Source organism: Erythrolamprus reginae, chromosome 3, assembly GCF_031021105.1.
Source record: "Erythrolamprus reginae isolate rEryReg1 chromosome 3, rEryReg1.hap1, whole genome shotgun sequence".
NCBI classification, from domain to species: domain Eukaryota; kingdom Metazoa; phylum Chordata; class Lepidosauria; order Squamata; family Dipsadidae; genus Erythrolamprus; species Erythrolamprus reginae.
This window is the reverse complement of record NC_091952.1, coordinates 21,563,109-21,580,124: the sequence shown is the minus strand read 5'-3', so window position 1 is coordinate 21,580,124 and position 17,016 is coordinate 21,563,109.

Here is a 17,016-nt window from a genome sequence, read left to right as displayed (position 1 = left end):
ATGTACAATTCTAAATTAATAAGGTCTTTTTTCCCCCTTTCAGGAAATATTCATTGCTAAAAGTGCTTTTAAACAAGCAACATGCGGAATAATCAGGTCAGGAATTTTGTTTTAAACATCCCAATTTTAGGATGTGCTTGTGTACACGTGTTTGTGTATCCTTTTCAAGATTGTATATGTATATGTACATGTACATGTATATGTACAGTGGTTCCTCGTGATACGAACCCCTTGTGATACGAACCCGGGGTTCAAAATTTTTTTGCCTCTTCTTACGAACTTTTTTCGGCTTATGAACCCACTGCAGATCGCAAAATGGCGCTCTGCTGGCCGCCGCCTGGTTGCCACCTTTTAAAACAGCCGGGGGGCTTCTCGGCGTTCTCCTGAACCCGAACTTTTTGGGTTTGGGTTCTGGAGGCCGCCGAGAAGTGCCCAGCTGTTTCAGAACGTTACAGCCAGGCGCCACCGCCTGGTGGAGCGCTGTTTTTGCAATCGGCGGCGGCGTTTTCGGCCGATCTGGAGGCCGGAAAGGAGGTGGGGAATCCCAATAGGGAATTCCATGGGCGGAGCTTTGACATTACGAAGACATCCTTCCTGGAGGAAGGCATTTGGGAGAATGCTGAGAAGTCCCTCGGCTGTTTCAGAAGGTGACAGCCGGGCGGCGGCGCTTCTCGGCGGCCTCCCAAACCCGAAAAATTCAGGTTCAGGTTCGGGAGAATGCTGAGAAGCCCCATGGCTGTTTTAAAAGGTGACAGCCGGGCGGCGGCGCCCAGCGGAGCGCCATTTTGCAATTTTTTTCCCCTTTGCACGCATTAATCGCTTTTACATTGTTTCCTATGGGTAACAATCTTTCGTCTTACAAACTTTTCGCCTTACGAACCTACTTCCGGAACCAATTAAGTTCGTAAGACGAGGTATTACTGTATATGTAATTGTTGCTGTTAGCCGCCCTGAGTCTCCGGAGAGGGGCGGCATACAAATCCAATAAATAAATAAATAAATAAATAAATATGTGTATTTGTATGTGTATCTGTATCTGTATGTATATGTATTTGTATATGTATATGTATATATATATATATATATATATATATATCTGTGTGTCTATATCTATTGAATGCAGAAACAGAGCAGGAAAAGCAAGTCAGTGTGGACAAACCTGCAGCAGCATGCAACATTATCAACATGAAGAAGACCGAAGTGATGCATCAGCCAACTCCAAAAGCCAAATACCAAGAGCCCACCATCACAGTGAAGGGACAAAAGCTGCAAACAGTGGATCAATTTACATGCCTTGGCAGCCTCCTCTCCCATGCAGTGTCAATTGACATTGAGCTGCAGAATCGCCAAGGCAAATATTTCATTTATCAGATTATTGACCAATGTGTGGAATCATCATGGAATAAACCTTGCCGCAAAACTCAAAGTCTACTGAGCAGTAGCGCTAACTACCCTGACGTATGCCAGTGAGATTTGGACTGTATACAGTAAACATGCTAGACAATTGAATCACTTCCACATGACCTGCCTCCGTAGAATCCTGAGGATCTGGTGTCAGGATAAGGTGCCAGACACCGAAGTCCTCTCCAGAGCAAGCCTACAAAACCTACTGCAACAACATTGCCACAAAGGCTTCAAGAGTTGTTAATCTAATCCTACGTAGCTAATGCTCTGGCAATCTCACACTACAGTACTTACCAGAGCTTACAAAACTTTCGCCAGACCCTTGACTCTCCTATATCCCATATATCTTCTCTTCTATCCCTATATCTTTTCTTCTCTTCTCTCATTGATATATTTTATTCCTATATTCTCTCCTCTATTATTTCTCTAATATATTTTCCTCAAAGGTATCCTCTATTACCTTCATTGTGTATTATTGTGTATTGCACAAAAATGAACAAACAAACTCCCACCCTGCTGATGAAAGCCCAGACATGCTAGGATGCCAGACCATTGCACCCCTAAACAGCTCCACTATGGTGAGCTGTCTAAAGGAAAGCAAACACATGGGGGGCAAAGGAACAATACAAAGACCTGCTGTAAGCCTCCTTCAAGTCTCTTGATATTGACATCATCTCCTGGGAAACCCTGGTACAATATCGACCAAGATGCCGCATGCTGATCCACCAAGCCTGCCAGATATCTGAGGACAGAAGAACAACCATAGTAGAAGAGAAGCGAGCACTCTGAAAAGCCAGAACTGCAAATACAGCAACAATGGTGCCCACATATATCTATCCAACATGTGGCAGAATATTTCTTGCCCATATGGGCCATGGGTAGATTCCTCTTATCTGCTCAACATGCGCATGTGTATATGCATTCCCAGCATGATTTTGCTTCTGCGCATGTGCAAAAAAGAAAAAAATGTGCCAAAATCTCATGAGGGGACATGCACATGAGAGAGATTTTGGTAATTTTTTGCTTCTGCGCATGCACAGAAGCAAAAAATAGCTGAAATCTCGCACATGCAAGTATTCCCTCATGAGATTTTGCTTCTGCACATGTGCAGGAAACAAAAAGGACCAAAAATTCAAGAAAAAAGATGGTGACACCCGAAGGACTGGCACCAGAATGGTCACATGCAAATTGTGCAATCTGGTGGGCGCTACCAGTGCGGAGTTGCCTACTGAACTGGTCGCAACCCACCATTGGTATAGGCCTTACCAGCCACCTCTGGTCAAATTGTAGACAACCCAGAACCTGTTAGATGTCAAGGTCCTCTTCGAACACGATGGATGAACATCACATATCTTTATCTTTATCTGTACCTATCTATAGATACACACACATACATACACACACACACATCTGGATTAGTATCTGAGGTAATAGTCCAGTTACAGTGGAGTAGAATGTAATTGGTATAAATTAAAAGGAATGCTGAGTCATGGTGGATCAGCAGAATGTGCTACGACCTGATTGGTTAAGAACTGTATATACTGTAATGAACTTTTCACAGGTGGGGTTTGTAGTTAGTTTGTGGTTAGTCTATGCTTGTGGTTAGCGTCGTCTAATAAGATAGTGTTGGCGTTATATAAATAGAATATAGAGAGTATAGTTTTGCTACAAAGAAGAATTAAACGTCTTCTCAATAATTCCTGCTGTATTGTCTTCATTCTGAAACGTCTCCAATTTCTGATATTGTGTCTGATTCTGGGTGGGCAGCTTCTGAACGCAACTCTGACAACATACACATACCCTCTGCGTATCCATTCAAAAGGGTACGCAGGCACATGCTCACAAATACACCCTAAAATTGGGAAGTTTGAAACAAAAGTCCATCTACCAATCTACATTAGATTGGTTTGATATCGTCCATAACATTTATCATGCAAGAGATTGATACAGAAGCATCATTCACATCATGTCTAAATATTACATAGATAGATAATAGTTTAGCAGCTAGGCTGGGATCTCAATTTAGGACAGGTTAAATTACACTTCAGAGAATAAATACCAATCACTCTGATGATAGTTTGCCCGCAACATAGGTTTGCACAAGGAGAATAGATGAAGATTTGATTAAAAAAGCAATTCAAATGTATCTCTGAATCTAATTGGCATTTGGAATTGAATTGGCAAGCTGACTAAATCAAACTGGATGCCTCTAAATTAATTTGGATAATTTTGGATGCTTCAGCATCCAAAATGGCTTTTTCTCAACAGATTTGGAAATCCAAGTCCAAACTGAATTGGTTCAGCTTTGTGATTCAGTTTAAGTGACTGAGCTGAATTGATTTGAATTGTTATGATCAGATTGAGCTTTTTTTTCAAATGAAATAAACACTTTGAGATTTTGCTTTAATCTTTTTTCCCATGTCTTGTTTTATACTAAAGCTTCAGATGGCTAGGCATGTTGCGCAACTGTAGATCAAATTTTGTAAAATAAAATTTATATTTATTCCCAAACATGATATACAGAAAAGAAGTCTAAAGGGAGTCCCAATAAAAGCATTAAGTCCAGCTTATAAAATTAGACGACCACTTCAATGTTAGAATAGGCACAAACTTGAAAAGGAACATTTTTTACTGTGCTATTCACAGAAAAGCAATGACTGAACTATTTTCTGCAACAGACTGATGAAGTAATAGAAGACTTGCTATGTAGGCTTGCCATTTTTGGTGATGTAGGTGTAATAAAACAAAACTTTATTTGTAGATACTTTAGGTTTATGTGATCATCTTTAATCTGTTAAGCACTTAAGCCTCTTCAGTTCCTCTCTAGAGTTGTTAAGTGAATCACTGCAGTTGTTAGGTTATTAACATGGTTGCTCAATGAATCTGATTTCCCCACTGACTTTGCTTGTAAAAAGGCCACAAAAGATGATCACATGTCCCCATAAAGATTAGATGACCATTCATAGTAGAAATGAACATTTTGAGGTATATCTCTGGGACCGCCTTCTGCCGCACGAACCCCAGCGACCAGTTAGGTCCCACAGAGTTGGCCTTCTCTGGGTCCAGTCGACTAAACAATGTCATTTGGCAGGACCCAAGAGAAGAGCCTTCTCTGTGATGGCCCCGACCCTCTGGAACCAGCTCCCCCCAGATATGAGAGTTGCCCCCACCCTCCTTGCCTTTCGCAAGCTCCTTAAAACCCACTTCTGTCGTCAGGCATGGGGGAATTGAAATTTTTCCCTTCCCCCTAGGCTTATAGAATTTATACATGGTATGTTTGTTTGTATGATTGGTTTCTTAAATTGGGGTTTTTAAGATTATTTTTAATATTAGATTTGTTTACATTGTCTTCTTTATTGTTGTTAGCCTCCCCGAGTCTTCAGAGAGGGGCGGCATACAAATCTAATAAATAGATAGATAGATAGATAGATAGATAGATAGATAGATAGATAGATAGATAGATAGATAAACGAACGAACAAACAAACAAACAAACAAACAAACAAACAAATCTTCTAAAGTTGGAAAATAAATGAATGAGAGAGAGATTAAACAGGACCTGCATTGGGTTACTAGCTGATATGGGCCACACTGCGCACCGGTAGTAAAACCGGCAATGCGCACGCATCTCCAGGTGACCGGCAGGGTAGGGCACACATCCTGGTGAGATTTTGCTTCTCCCCATGTGCAGGAAGCAAAATCTCATGAGAGGACGCAGGTATGCATGAGATTTAAGCAAATTTTTGCTTCTGCGCATGCGTGGAAACAAAAAAATCACCAAAACCTCTTTCACGCATGGTCCCCTCATAAGAATTGTGCTTCCTGCGCATGTGCAGAAACAAAAAATCATCAAAACCAATTTCATGCATGGTCCCCTCATGAGATTTTTGCTTCCTGTGCATGCACAGAAGCTAAATCTCACCGGGACATGCCTGCCTGCCCGCCAAACACCCGGAGCTGCACTCGGATTGCACCGGTGAGTGGGAACCCCTGCCTGAACAGGACCAATATTTTTCTAAACAATCCAAGGCAGGGGTGGGCTTCAAAAATTTTTAGCAAGGGGTTCTCTGCCTGGTTGCTGAGTGGGCATGGCCATGGTGGACATGGCTAAGTCAGCCTTCTGAACCATGGATGGGGGCGTTTTTGCCCTGCTGGGCTCCGGAGGCTTTCCTCGAGCCTCCAGGAGGGTGAAAAAGGCCACCCCAGGCTCTGGAGATCTCTGGAGGTCAGAAACAGGCCCATTTTCAGCCTTCCTGAACTTCCTTTAGGCCTGTTTTTCACCCTCCCTGATAAGTGCATACATGCTATGCACTTATCTGCATCCAAAATGGGCCACTTTGGGACTCCTGGGAGGGGTGAGTGTGAGGGGGCAGGGCCAGCCAGGAGTGGGATTTGGGAGTTCTCAGAACTGCACAGAATCTTAGCTAACAAAACCTACAAAACTTTTGCCAGACCCATCCTAGACTACTGCTCATCTGTCTGGAACCCATACCACATCTCAGACATCAACACCCTTGAAAATGTCCAAAGATATTTCACCAGAAGAGCCCTTCACTCCTCTACTCGAAACAGAATATCCTACGAAAATAGACTAACAATCCTGGGCCTAGAAAGCCTAGAACTATGGCGCCTAAAACACGATTTGAGTATTGCCCACAAGATCATATGCTGCAACGTCCTACCGGTCAATGACTTCTTCAGCTTCAACCGCAATAACACAAGAGCATGCAACAGATTCAAACTTAATACGAAACGCTCCAAACTTGACTGTAAAAAATATGATTTCAACAATTGAGTTATCTAAGCGTGGAACTCATTGCCAGACTCAATTGTGTCAACCCCCAACCCCCAACATTTCTCCCTTAGACTCTCCACGATTGACCTCTCCAGGTTCCTAAGAGGCCAGTAAGGGGCGTACATAAGTGCACTGGAGTGCCTTTTGTCCCCTATCCAATTGTCTTTCCTTTCTCTCACTTATCATATACATTTTCTTTCTTTCATATATCCTCTCCTCTAAGTTCACTCTACCCCTATATATATTACTACATGTCTATTTTTCTTCCTATGTATTTGTGTATTGAACAAATGAATAAATAAATAAATGTTCTCCCAAACCCCTGCGAACCCCCAGCAGCCCACCCTGATGCAAAGAAGTATAAAAAAATATTTACGAAATGAGATTGCTGGCACTTCAGGAAAAAGGGAACATCTTAACTATATTGCAAGTCACTAAATCCCTGTTCAGGTTGATCTTCACATTTTCAATCTAACATTCAAGAAAACAGTGAACCACCTCCTCTCCAAGTTGTGCCAATTCGATAAATGAAGAACTGTCCCCACACAATTGTTTGAAAAGAGAACAACTTTTCGCTATTACTGTTCCAACTCATTGGTAGTGATTTTTTGTACTCCTAGGCTCTCTACTGCAAACAATCAATCCGTGAGCATGGAAACTGTTTATTTATAGCATCAATACCACTAGAAAACAAGAGTGTATCTTGATATTCCTACTCTTGAATCGTGTTTAAAAGATAAAGGTAATGCCTGAATAGTTCTATACAACTTTGAAGTTCTATCCTTTTATTTTATCAATCTCAACAAATCTTACATTTCAACCAGGAATCAAAAATAAATGATTTCTTTTATATAATATCCTAGTGAGAGCATATGACTCATTACTAATTACTTAGTGCCAACATTATTTATGGAATATATTCTAAATTAGATCTATTATATCTGGTTTACAAAAATCCACAAGTCTACCAAGTGGAAGCAAAGAGAGTTTTCTTTATATTTTGGCTATCATCTAGTGCAGGACTGTCAATCTCAGGGTCTGCAGGCTGGATGCATGATACACTGGCTACAGCTATGCCCAGTTTAGCAAAGGGGGAAAAAGTCCCCAATACATCATGTGATGCCATCGTGACAACATGAGTTTGACTACTGATTTAGAATAACAAAGTTGGAAGGGACCTTGGAGGCCTTAGAATCCAACATCCTGCTTAGTCGTATCCTTACTGGGATTTGAACATGGGCAGTCTGCCTATAAGTCACAAGTGGCTTCCTTGAAAGAATAAGAACATAAGAAGAGCCATGCTGAATCAGGCCAAAGCCCATCGAGTCCAGCATTCTGTGTCACACAGTGGCCCACCAATTGTCCATGGGGATCTTGACCAGAAAGAGAAGGCAAGACCCTCCCTTTCCCCTGACTCCCAACAAATGGTACTCAAGAGAATCCTGCCTGCCTCAATCAACATAGAGGTGGCACATGTACGTCCGTTTCAATAACCACCGATACACTTGGCATCCATTAATCTGTCTAATCCTGCCTTGAAGCTATCAAGGCTGACAGCAGTCATGACCTCTTCTGGAAGTGAATTCCATAAACCAACAATCCTCTGAGTGAAGAAATATTTCCCTTGATTTGTCCTCACTTTCTTACCTATGAACTTTTAAGGAGTGCCCCCTTGTCCTAGTATTGTGTGATAGAGAAAATAATAATAATAGAGAAATAATCTTTCTCTAATTTTTCTCTAATAATGGAGAAATAATTTTTCTCTATGTACCTTTTCTATTGCATACATGATTTTATACACTTCGATCAAGTCACCCCTTAAACGCCGTCTTTCAAGGCTGAAGAGACCAAGGCGTTGCAACCTGGTATAATAAGGGAGGTGCTCCATTTCCTTGATCATTCTTGTTGCCCTTTTTTGCACCTTTTTCAGTTTCATTATATCCTTCTTGAGGTGCGTTGACCAGATTCAACAATTGGAATTATGATATTGTAATAATCTAAAAAAATAATCTAATATGCATGTACATAGAAACATAGAAGTCTGACGGTAGAAAAAGACCTCATGGTCCATCTAGTCTGCCCTTATACTATTTTCTGTATTTTATCTTAGGATGGATATATGTTTATCCCAGGCATGTTTAAATTCAGTTAGTATGGATTTATCTACCACGTCTGCTGGAAGTTTGTTCCAAGGATCTACTACTCTTTCAGTAAAATAATATTTTCTCATGTTGCTTTTGATCTTTCCCCCAACTAACTTCAGATTGTGTCCCCTTGTTCTTGTGTTCACTTTCCTATTAAAAACACTTCCCTCCTGAACCTTATTTAACCCTTTGACATATTTAAATGTCCCCCCTTTTCCTTCTGTCCTCCAGACTATACAGATGGAGTTCATTAAGTCTTTCCTGATACGTTTTATACTTAAGACCTTCCACCATTGTTGTAGCCCGTCTTTGGACCCGTTCAATTTTGTCAATATCTTTTTGTAGGTGAGGTATCCAGAACTGAACACAGTATTCCAAATGTGGTCTCACCAGCACTCTATATAGCGGGATCATAATCTCCCTCTTCCTGCTTGTTATACCTCTAGCTATGCAGCCAAGCATCCTACTTGCTTTCCCTCCCGCCTGACTGCACTGTTCACCCATTTTGAGACTGTATATTTTTTGTTATTGTAAGCATTAGGAAAGTGGAAATTATATGGTACCACCAGGTAACTCCTGATGATGTCTCTCTATTCATTGCCCATTAGGTTCCAGGTTAGCAATTGCTGGCATTTTAACTTTGGATAATGGATAGAGCAATTGATAGAATTTTTGGGTGGAGGTCCTACTGGTTTGGATCAGTTCTATAGAACTGGTAGTGGGAATTTTCCCCCGTTCATCAAACTGGCAGCGATGGCCAGCTGGCCATGCTCTCGAGCCAGCTCTTTCGGTGGCACCAGGGGTGGGCAGCATCCAGTGCCCTCACGTGCTCCATCCCAGTAGGAAATTCCTGGATGCATATGCATCTGCACACATGATGTGCTGCCACATGAGACTTGGCTTTTGCTTTTTGTGCAACAAGCGAAATCTTGTGTGAGGATGCTCACATGAGCCAGACTTTGGTGATGTTTGCTGATTTTTTTGCTTCTGCACATGCATTGAAGCAAAACTATCTGCGAAAATTGCCGAAGTCTCGCTCACACATGCTTGTGTGAGATTTTCTTTGCTGTGCATGCGCAGAAGCCAAATTTTGCACTGTGTGCATGCATGCCCTATTGGCATACCCATGCCTGCAACAGCCTCAGAGGGCACTCCAGTATAAGGCAAGATGAGTGGCCCCTCATTGGATAGCACCATATGTGCCGCCATTTTGTTATTTTTTGCTTCTATGCATGCACAGAAGATGGGTTTGCAGCACTGTGCATGCATACACTACCACGCAGCATGCAACACGTGCACCCACATTGTGCAGGAGGAAGGAAACTTGCAGCACGGTAAGTTAGAAACCACCCCTGGTGAAGATGTAACATTTTTCAGGAAGTCCAGCTTTTTTGGAATGGAAGCGGGTAGGACAGGGAGAATTTTTTGTAAGAAAAGGTGGAAGAACAATTTATTTAAATTATTTCTAAATACAACTACCACTATTTTGGACTTAGAAACATTGGACAACTGTCACAGGCTTGGGATGCATACGTACATTTTAAAATGAAAGAAATGAAATGCTCCTAGTTCTCCAAACCCAGTCTAACTCTACAAAATTGCACAAAATTGTGGATGTAAAGCAAACCTTACTCACTGAAATATCTGCATTTCATCACTGTTCCACCCATTATTTATTTATTTATTTATTTATCTATCTATCTATCTATCTATCTATCTATCTATCTATCTATCTATTTATTCATTTATTCATTTATTCATTTATTCATTTATTTATTGGATTTATATGCCACCCCTCTCTGATTATACTGTAATCTGCTTTCCACCCAAGAGTTATGTATTGTCCCTGGTTATTTAAAGGTTGTCCATTGTATCTTAGGAAATCATGATGTCTCTAAATCCTAGATGGAACATAATTAATTGACTGAGAAGTATAATTAGTTCTGGGGCTGTTATTCCAAGTATTCAATTTATCTTTACGGTGAATATGGGAAAAAGATGTGTGAAGATCACCTGGGTTGTGTCATTCATCCATCTGGTCCATAGTTATAGGTCAAATGTCTGCAGACACTTTGCCATTAAGAAATACATTCCATACAGAAAGTTTGCACATGATCCAGAAGCAGGAGGAAAGAATCTGCAATAGAACATATTTGTAAGAAATATTTTATGCCAAGTAACAGGTGGACTGGTAGAAGGTGAGAGCCATAGCCACTATATCAGGTGGGGTGGGGGGGTGAATTTGCTATTCCTATTTATTCCAATCAACCCAATCAACTAAACAAATAATTCCCTCAACACTGTCAGACTTTCTACTAAATCTGCACTTCTATTCTACTAGTTTATCTCATCATTCCTATCACCCATTTCCTCCCATCTTGACTGTACGACTGTAACTTGTTGCTTATATCCTAAGATTTTTATTAATATTGCTTCTTCATTGCTTATTTGACCCCTATGACAATCATTAAGTGTCGTACCACATGATTCTTGACAAATGTATATTTTATTTTATGTACACTGAGAGCATCTGCACCAAGACAATTTCCTTGTGTGTCCAATCACACTTGGCCAATAAAATTCTATTCTATTCTATTCTATTCTATTCTATTGATTATTTTTGGAGGAAAGAGACTGCTCAATTGGGCATCTGCAGTGCCAGCAACTTTCCTTCTATTTATTTTCTTGGATAATTTGCCATCCTCATGAGCTGGTTTCCTGCTGACTTTGAATAATTATTATTTGTTAGAATACACTATTATTAAGAGCAACAGTACTTGTCCACAACAGATCATTCCTACAACTCTGTGTTAAATAAATTTCTTATTATTATTATTTTTTTTAAAACTAACTAAGCAAGTGACACTTCACAAAAAGTGCACCATGGGGCAGAAGAGAAACATATCTAATTACAGGAACGAATCACTCCCATATACATAAGAGCTAGTAAAAGAAATAATTGAAAAATGAATACAATTCTAAATTGGTATGAAGCTGTCATGTACTAGTGGGCCCAGCTACATACAGTTCAATGAAAAGGATGGATTTGTTCTTTCAGAAGAAGAGGTGGAGTGAGCTGGCTTCTCATGCCATCTTTATCTGTAGCACTTTGAAGAAACTCTATCGTACTTGGCGAAAGCTGAAGAAAATAATGGTGTCCCTACAAAACTGATTAGAATGACACAGTTTTCTATCTTATATAGAAAAGTAGATACTGAGTATGTAGTCTACACTGGGGATATGAATATTCCAATCAACAGAAATCTCTGGCATATCATTTAATCTCAATTTTCCTTTCATCAGTAGCTTAAGCAAGGATTGTGTTTGCATTTACTCCAATAAGAGACTCTGCATAAACTAGCCTTCTCCAACTGCCTCATTCATTTCCCCAGTGTAAGAAAAATGGACTTACCAAAACAGGTCCTACACTGCAAAAAGAATGGCTGGAAACATCTACAGATAATACATCCCTTCATGGCATCGGACCAGAATATCTCCGAGACCGCCTTCTGCTGCACGAATCCCAGCGGCCGATTAGGTCCCACATAGTCAGCCTTCTCCGGGTCCCGTCAACTAAACAATATCGGTTGGCGGGCCCCAGGGGAAGCGCCTTCTCTGTGGCGGCCCCGACTCTCTGGAACCAGCTCCCCCCAGAGATTAGAACTGCCCCTACCCTCCTTGCCTTTCGTAAAGTTCTCAAAACCCACCTTTGTTGTCAGGCATGGGGGAATTGAAACATCTCCCCCGGGCCTATATAATTTATGTATGGTATGTTTGTGGGTATGTCTGCTTAAAAATGGGTTTTTTTAACTATTTTAAATTTTAAATTGTATATTATTAGATTTGTTATTAATTGTTTTATTGTGTTGTGAGCCGCCCCGAGTCCATAGAAAGGAGTGGCATACAAATCTAATAAGTAAGTAAGTAAGTAAGTAAGTAAGTAAGTAAGTAAGTAAGTAAGTAAGTAAATAAATAAATAAGCCAGTTTATCTTCATGTAGATGAAGGAAACAGCAATCTCACACAAGAAGGTGCATCTATTTCTGTCCCTGTCTCTCTCTTTCTCTGTCTGTCTGTCTCTCTCTGTCTCTCTCTATCTCTGTCTGTCTGTCTGTCTGTCTGTCTGTCTCTGTCTGTCTGTCTATCACTCTCTCTCTCTCTCTCTCTCTCTCTGTCTATGTCTCTGTCTCTCTCCCCCCTCTCTCTTTATATATATATAATCTACGAAAACATACATACATACATATAATCTACGAAAACATACATACATACATAAATACATACATACATACATACATACATACATACATACATACATACATACATACATATTTGTTTTCGTAGATTTTCATGGGTACAGACTGATTCCTAATATGATTGGATTGCTTATTTGCACTCATTCTATCATTAAGTGTTGTACCAATCACACCTGGTCAATAAAATTCTACTATATAGAATTCTACTTCTATTCTAAAATTCTACAATTACTACTAGTTTTTTCTCATCATTCCTATCATCCATCTCTTCCTACTTATGACTGTATGATGGTAACTTGTTGCTTGTATCCTTAAGATTTCTATTAATATTGATTGTTTCCTGATTGTTTATTTGACCCAATGACAATCATTAAGTGTTGTACCTCATGATACTTGACAAATGTATATTTTCTTTTATGTTCGCTGAGAGCATATGCACCAAAGACAAATTCCTTGTGTGTCCAATCACACTTGGTCAATAAAAATTCTATTCTATTCCATTCTTTCTACTCTACTCTATCATATCCTATACATACTAGTAAAACATATCATTGTCTCTTCTTGCATAGAAAGGCTGATTGACATTATTATAGGGTTAGTACAAACACAATCCCAATGTCATTTCACTTACAAGAAAATATACAGTTGTAAATAAGTCTGACTTTAGTTTCCCCCTGTAGGTTTATCTGAAAATTATAGTGCAGGTTTAGCTGCAGAATTATTTTTGCAGTTCAGTTTCAGTGTGACTCAGCCAAAATCAGTTTAACTGTCAATCACATCTAATCCCATAGGATCTCAGAACTTTGAGATGCTTCCGACTTGGAACAGAACAAGATACCAAATGGCAACCACTGAAGGGCATATTCAGAATGTCTAATAATTGACTGGTGTTTTATGTTACCTAAGCAGAAAATGTATGTTTAGGCGTTGATTTTGTTAGATTATTTTGATTCTTTTTGTAAGACTAAAATAGATTTTTAGGAAGAAAAGTATATTCAAGTAACTTCCAGAGTTTGCTGAATTTAATTAGCAATTATGGCTGAAGAACCAATTATAAAAAAAAAATCTTATATCAAATGACACATTGAGGAAAGTGAGCAAGCAAATGTTTTTTGTTGGGCATTCTAAATGTAATAAAAGTACTTAATCCATTGTTTAATTTATGGTAAATTATACATTTCTGAGCTTGTTTCAGTTATATTCTAAGGGGTTTTGGAGAAGAGTCTATATGTCACTTGAGCTCAGTGCTTTTCAAATTTATCTATTTGTTGAGTTCAATTATATCATTAATTTACAACCTAAAGTATCAAGATGATTAATAATAATAATGATAATAACCTTGTGTTTACAAACATAAAGGAATCAAGTTAAATCTATAACTTGAAAGTTTAGCACAGTGCCATTAATCTGTTTCAGTGGATATGAACACCAGAGAATTTAAAATCTATTTGAATATTTTCAATTTTCAACGGGAAAAAACAGCCATGTGTTCCAAGAATATAAATCCAATAAATAAATAAATAAAATAATATGGAAAACTGGGACCTCCATTGAATTTTTAAACTCCTCAGTAATTTTATAAAACTGTTCATTTTTACAGTGAGTAACCATGTATTGCTTTTGTAGTTTCAAAGACATAACTCTATTGGAGTCTAGTCAATAACACTGTTTCTGTATTTTGACTATTTGCAGAAACCTTGTCTTAATCCTTGGAATGTATTGTCTTCAGTAGTTTGTTTCTACTTCCACATGCTGTCAATACCGTTCACAAAAAGACAATACATCAACCATTTTCTAAAGCACCAGCTAGGTTGAGCAATTGGTTTTTATGAAAAGCAGACACAATCCTCCGGAGCTCTTTGATAAGAAAGGTGTGAAAACACAGCACACTGACTTAGTTACAAAGTCTATAAAAGCAAGCCTGCTTGGATAACAACCCAAGCAGAAATCACCAGAGTACATAGACCTAATTGGAGAGCCAGAAAATTGACTTTGACTTTTCCAGGTAAATGCTTTGAAGTTCCTTCAGAGTTATCGCTGCTTGGAAATTTTGCAGAGAGAGAGAGAGAGAGAGAGGTGAAATATTCTTTCAATCAATTATAAAAAGATGCAAGTCTTGACATCCCAGATGTCAAGGTCCTCTTCGAACATGATGGACAAACATCAAAAAGGAGGGAATAGCAGGATCCCCAAAAGGTGAAGCTGTAACATGTTCTCCCCAGTTGTGCTGTATTGTGGGGTATATTATTATTATTACTATACTGATGTGGAATTAATGTAGAACATAAGGCTTAGAATCTACCCACTGATATGTGGCATCAAGTCTTGCTACTTGCAGTCTTTCGTTATTTTAATGTCTTTGGAAAATACACGATTCCAATTACATTTTCATTTGATAAGAAGTAAAAAAGTACTTCTGTTCTCTAAGGAATTTTAGTCTCACGTACTGTGTGGGTCTTTTTCTGAGAAATAAATACAACCCAAAGTGAAACTCACACAAAAGTCTTTCATAACTGAAGCAATTATCAACAGTGTGCCTTTCTCATGTTTCTTAGTAATAAGCATACTAAGAAAGCTAGGATTGCAGGTAAATATGGCAATTTGCAAAGAAGCTAAGTATATGAGCCAAGGTGGCACAGTGGGGAGAGTGCAATACTAAAGGCCACTAAAGCTGACTGCTAGATCTGCAGATCAGCAGTTCAAATCTCATCACCGACTCAAGGTTGACTCAGCCTTCCATCATACCGAGGTGGATTAAATGAGGACCCGGATTGTGGGGGCAATGTGCTGGCTCTGTTAAAAAGTGCTATTGCTAACATGTTGTAAGCCGCCCTGAGCCTAAGGAGAAGGGCGGCATAAAAAAAAATAAAATAAATAAATAAAATAAATAAAATACATGCACCTTCCTTCTGTGGAAAGATGAAAATGAAAAGAACAAAATCAGGCATTGGGTATTGTGGTTCAGTTATGAAAATAATGGCTGATGAAACTTGGACGTACAACACCACCTCAAAAATCTAGGCATCTTTTCTGTACATTGAATTTCATTTTGTAAGATAGGGCCCAGTGTTCAAGTCTCTCCACATCCGTCTGGATCTAGAGCCTGTATTTGGGGAATAGAAACAGTCATTCTTTTTTATTATTATTATTCCTGCTGTGTATTTCTCCTAATTGTAATTTGCATTAAAACTGAACTACAATTTGTGAGACTGGACATTAACCAGCCCTTCAAGCATTGTCTCCCTATCTCGCCATCACTCCTACGACCTGCATTGGTCACCAATTGGTCTCTGGATACAATTTAAACTGTTGGTCATGACCTATAAAGCCCTACATGGCTTAGCACGAGGTTACCTACAGAACCGTCTTCTGCCTCATGTATCCCAGCAGCCAGTTAGGGCCCACAGAGTTGACCTTCCCCAGGACCCATCAGCTAAGCAATGCTGGTTGGTAGGGCCTAGGGCAGTGATGGCGAACCTTTTTTTCCCTTGGGTACCTAAAGAGTGTGGGCCTTCTCTGGGTCCCGTCAACTAAACAATGTCAGTTGGCGGGCCCCAGGGGAAGAGCCTTCTCTGTGGCGGCCCTGACTCTCTGGAACCAACTCCCCCCAGAGATTAGAACTGCCCCCACCCTCCTTGCCTTTCGTAAACTCCTCAAAACCCACTTTTGCCGTCAGGCATGGGGGAACTGAGATATCTCCCCCGGGCCTATACAGTTTATGTATGGTATGTTTGTACGTATGTCTGCTTAATAATGGGGTTTTTAAAATATTTTAAATTGTAAATTATTAGATTTGTTATGAACTGTTTTATTCTGTTGTGAGCCGCCCCGAGTCTACGGAGAGGGGCGGAAATCAAATCAAATCAAATCAAATCAAATCAAATCAAATCAAATCAAATCAAATCAAATCAAATCAAATCAAATCAAATCAAATCAAATCAAATCAAATCAAATCAAATCAAATCAAATCAAATCAAATCAAATCAAATCAAATCAAATCAAATCAAATCAAATCAAATCAAATCAAATCAAATCAAATCAAATCGTAAACAAACAAACAAACAAACAAACAAACAAACAAATGTGCTACCATGCATGCATGAGTGCCCACACCCATAATTCAATGCCTGGGGAGGGCAAAAACAGCTTCCCCTGCCTCCCAGGCCAGAAAAGGCCTGTTTCCTAACTTATGGTAGGCCCATTAGGCTTATGTTTTGCTCTCCCTCATCCTCCAGAGGCCACCTGGAAGCTGAAAATGCCCTTGCAGAGCCTCTGTGTGAGCCAAAAATCAGCTGGCTGGCACACACATGCACGTTGGAGCTGAACCAAGACAACGGCTCCTTTACCAATAGATATGGCTGCAGGTGCCACCTGTGGCACCCATGCCATAGGTTCACCATCACTGGCCTAGAGTAAAAG